We start from the raw sequence: 4,804 nt of genomic DNA on the forward strand, positions 1-4,804 counted from the left end.
AGAGAGAGAGTGAGACAGGGAGAGAGACAGAGAGAGAGAGACAGGGAGAGACAGAGAGAGAGACAGAGACAGAGAGAGACAGATTTGGTGAGAATATTCATGCCAGGGGCCCTCAGAAGAGGTTCGGTCACTGCAGCAGTGACTAGGTCTTACTGGGAGGGTGTGCCCTGCAGATGTAGAAAACATGTTCAGCTGCCTTCCTTGAGGAGCTGGGAGGTGGTGATAGCCTCTCTCAGAACATTTTGGGGGCTCTTTTCCTGAAGTAAGCTCGGCAGATGCCTCTTCTCCTCTGTGGTGTTGTGACCTAGCCTCAGCATTAGAGAGATATGCCTATGCCTGTCTCCCAAGGTCCCTCTGTCTCCCTGGAGGCTGTGAGAGGCAGGATCCCACAGTGTTCCTGAGCGACCACCTCTGACACATAGGACATTTACACATGGCTCTCTGGAGACACCACTTTCATGCTTCCACCTGCAAAGACCCTGCCAGTGTCCACCCACGAGTCAGTGCCCATTACAGGCTTGGGTTCTCTTAGGTCCGAGAGGAAACCTGTGCTGTCAGGGAATATGCGTCGGACTTCTGTGAAAACATTAGCAAGCATAGACTAGGCAGCCGCTCCTGAAGCACACGTGGCCTCAGGACAGTGGACAGGGGACAGCTGTCAGGCAGGCTAGACTGGTGTCCTGCAGTGTGCACAGTGACACCTGCTGCCAGAACCACATGCCGGGGCTGGTTTCCCTTAGCGCTCTCTACCTTTAGCTAAGAAGCAGGCAGGCTGGCTGGACATTTGAGTTTTGTGCCTCTGACAACATTTGTAGGTGGGAAAATCTGCATCAATTCATAAGGGGCATATTTTGGAAAAGAAGGGAGTATAAAATTCATACGGGGGTCTGTTGTGGGAATTTGCAGACGGTCTCTGATTTCTAGACTCTGACTTCACCACAGAAAACACGTTAAAACACTCCCACACTACTCCTAAAGAGTTCGAGCTTTGAAAAGTAGTTTTCATTTCTAATTCTTTGGCCCCAGGGAACTCCACTTGGCTCTTGACTTTTGGACAGTATTGATCAGTGAATTAACAACTGACAATCTATATCTCACAAATGCCCTTCAAGTGTACCAACAGGCTCATTAGGATGAATTAGAATTAGAAGACTGGAACATTCTTACTTGAATTTGTATTTATTTGAAACTTAGCCGTGTACTTCTTGTATCTGGGGGCCAATTAAAAGTCCTTGTCCTGGTTCCAACATTTCCCTCTCTTTGAAAACCCAGATGAATGAGTCTGGCAAACGTGGCCATAGGTGAGTGATTGGCAGTAGGCAATAAAAGTCGGTTACCTCACTTACGGCTCCTGGCCCTCACTTCCTATTCAGGCTAGGAACAGGCTCCGGCCCGGTTCCTGACACCACTGGACAAAGAATGTTTGCGGAGCCTTCCAGGGTGGCATCCCAACCCCGACGCGTGCGACGCCCCAGTTTTCCCGGGCCCCCAGGGCAGTTTCAGGTGGTCATCCTCCTTCCACTAGGGCCGGTGGAAGTTAGCTGTCGTCCACCACGCAGCTCTGGGACCGGCCTTTGCTCTGCAACCCCAATCCGGGCAGGTGACACCCCGGGCAGCCCCCGGACACGTGCTTGAGACAGGGGCGCCCTGGAACCTTAGCCACACCGCAAGAATGAACTGTGCGCACTACCAGCTGTCTTGACCCTGGGAGGACGCCCCAGTCCCCCAACCCTTCCTTGGGGCAGCCCCCTCCCGCGCCGCCCCCGGGGTAAAGGGAGAAAAAGGGCTCAATGGGGCGCCAGGACTCGCAGAAGTGATTTCTCGGAAAGGCCAGCGCTTCAGAGAACGCGGACCTAGCGGTACGCTCTGATTGGGCGGTGCCGGCGGCCCTGTCGCGCACCATTGGTTTGTGCGACCGTCGCTCCGCACGAGTGGGACCCGCCCTCGCCCCCGCCCAGTCCTTAAAGGGGCGCGTGAGTCTATCCAGTAGCCCGCGGCCGGTCGCGGAGGCGCGGGCAGCGTGGGAATCAGCAGCAGGTAGGACGCGGTCGGGGAGGGCGCGCAGGCCGGGGCTGCCTCTCCCACTCGTTCCCAGACGAAGTGTACAGCACGTTAGCAGGTGCCTGTTCCCGAAGACTGCCGGCTTCTTAAAACAGCAATCACCACAACAGCCACCTTCTCCCCCAGCCTTTCCTCTTAAAATTTGCCTGATGGGCAACTTCACGATGAAGAGAAACAGTACAGTGACCCCCTGTAATGTAAGACCTGCCAATCTCCGCGCGGCAGGCAGCCCAGTTACCAAGAGTGAACTATCCAAAGCGTGGGCTTGCCCAGGGGTCGACAGGCTTTGATTCTGACTAGTGGCTGTCTGATTGCCCAGTGGTGCAGGACTGACTGCGCCTTAGCCCAGCTGACCCTGGCAGGAAAGTTGTGTTCCGTGTGGGTCGCAGCTGCCAGGACTGGTTTGTTGTGAGCTTGGCCCCAGGCTGTAGGGAAGACTGTTCCTGGTGAGAAGGGTTCCATAGCCACAGCTGGGACGGGGTTGAGGGGGTAGAAACTAATAGAAACTAGCCATAAATGTTCTAGAATTTTAAAATTCTCTTCCCTAGCTTTTTTTTTATTGTTATTATTTGTTTCGAGACAGGGTTTCACTCTGTAGCCCAGGTTCGTTTGGGAAATCTGGAGATCCTCCTGCCGTATCTTCCTGAGAGTTAGGGTTTCAGGCTGAACCACCAATGGCCCCCACTTTTTTCTTTTAAAGTCAAAGTTAAGAGCAGTCACATGACAATTCTAGGTTGTTCTTTTAAGCTATGGCAAGGCTCCTTCATGAAGATCTGGGAGTAATTCAGTGGCTAGAGGAAGCTTGGGGCACGCGCGAGAGAAATGGCCGTGATGGATATTTCCGCTTCGTAGTAGCCAGAGTGGTGCCCAGGGCTGAAGGAAAGAGATGGCGTGGGATGAGCCCTGATACATATGACTGGTGGAGATGCTGACATCTGTGTGGGGCGAGCCTCTGCCTCAACTGCCGGGTGAGAAGCCTGGCCAGGACTTAGTGCTCTGGCTTTGGGTTAGCTGTAGACAGGACTGGGCCAAGAGAGGGAATGCTCCCTTAACATCAAGAAGAGGAAGCTAGGATCATGTGAGTGTGTTTGTAAGTTATTATTGTTCATAGTTATAAAGGGGTCAGGCTCTGCCTGCCTAGGACCTCAGAGGTGACTGTAGAGGAAATAGAAAGGGTTGTCTGTGTGCTGAGATTCAGATCCCAGCTGAAGCTTCTGTCTGTAGAATGAATAAAATCACTTCTGGGAGCTGGGAACAGTGCTGACGGTTTAAGCCGTGCCCAGGGGACGGCTGTCCCTCCAAGTTTCTCCTCTTTTGAGCAAAGAGGAAGCTGGGTTAGAGGATTTTAACCTCCCAACTTTCACGATCTGTGATTCACCTTTCCTTCCAGTGACCCCGTTCTTTTCTCTGTCACCTTCTATGGCAGGTGTCCTTCACAGTTCTGGGGTGTTGGTCATCGGAGGAGCCCTGATGAAAAAGTGCCAGGCTTTTCCTTCCTTTCTTTCTTTCTTTCTTTCTTTCTTTCTTTCTTTCTTTCTTTCTTTCTTTCTTTTTTCTGGAAAGAGGTCTAGCCCTGCCAGTGAATTCTCTTTAGATTTCAGGGCTCAGGTGCCAGGGCCTGTGGTTTACAAATCCATCTCTGGGGGGAAGTGGAGATGGCTTTTGATTGACATCTCCATAGAGACCAGTTCCTCTGCTGTATCCTGAGCCCCCCACTCCGCTCCCACCCACATTTATCCTTGCAGACCTCATAAGATACTATCAAGCCAGGAGAGTCTCCTCTGTCTTCCCTAGAGCAAGCTGTGGGAGCTAACACCCTACTTGCTTTTGGGGGGTATCTGGTGGCATTTTATTTCTCTACTCAGGTATTCCTTTCTGGCCCGTCATTTGTAAAACAGTTGTTTTAGAATTCTGGGTTTCTTGACATATCCCCTCTTCCCCTGCTTTTCTGGTGAAGGTCCTTAGGCTGAGAATCAAATGGCTTCCCAAGGAGAAGAGCCCTTGCTGACTGAGGTCAGGATTTCCCAGCCAAAGTGCAGTTTTTTTCTTGAGATGTGGCTCAGGTGGCAAGAGCTCTTGCCTAGCACGCACGAACTCTGGGTTTAGTCCCTGTAAAGTGGGGAATGGAGGCAGGAGGATCAGGAGTTCAAGGCCACCTTCAGCTACCCAGGGAGTTGGAGATCGGCTTGGGATATGAGACCCTGTTTCAAAAATAAAAACAAAAACAGAACCAGAGACCATCTTCACTTCAGCCCTCACCCACTTCTAAGCCAACAGGTGGCCACTGGGTCTGTTGGGTGGAAAAGCTAAGCCAGCCCTGAAGAGCTCTCACCTCCCTCTTCTCAGGACGCTGCCTGCCTTCCTGCTCCCGCTGCCACCTACAGTGGCCTGGAGTTTCTGACCTGCGCAGCTCTTCCCAACACTCCTGACTGCCGTTTTGCTTTGTGGGCCATGCTGGCTCTGGACGTAATCATGTCCTTGGAGATATCGTGTCTCCTCACTGCTGATGACTTCTTTCCTGCCCGAAGAGGTCACATTTTAATTGGAAGGCTAGAAATGCTGTGTTCTAGTTTTTGGGGTGGGCATCTGTCCAACTGCCGTGGGGATTTCCAGGCTGTTCTAGTAAACGCTGGCTGCAAGACTCAGGGCACAGCCGGGCGGCGGTGGCGCACGCCTTTAATCCCAGCACTCGGGAGGCAGAGGCAGGCGGATCTCTGTGAGTTCGAGACCAGCCTGGTCTACA

General features: G+C 52.5%; 1 protein-coding gene across 1 annotated transcript in view; it reads left to right on the forward strand.

The window, feature by feature from the left end:
- The first annotated feature begins 1,996 nt into the window (after positions 1 to 1,996).
- The window catches only part of Irf8 (interferon regulatory factor 8), a 23,209-nt gene continuing 20,401 nt past the window's right edge, over positions 1,997 to 4,804 (forward strand). Inside the window, exon 1 of the mRNA XM_005345773.2 lies at positions 1,997 to 2,037. The gene's annotated coding sequence lies outside the window, so the exon portion shown is untranslated. The remainder of the gene's footprint in view (positions 2,038 to 4,804) is intronic.

The sequence above is a fragment of the Microtus ochrogaster genome, chromosome 4 (genome assembly GCF_000317375.1).
Source record: "Microtus ochrogaster isolate Prairie Vole_2 chromosome 4, MicOch1.0, whole genome shotgun sequence".
In the NCBI taxonomy this organism is placed as follows: domain Eukaryota; kingdom Metazoa; phylum Chordata; class Mammalia; order Rodentia; family Cricetidae; genus Microtus; species Microtus ochrogaster.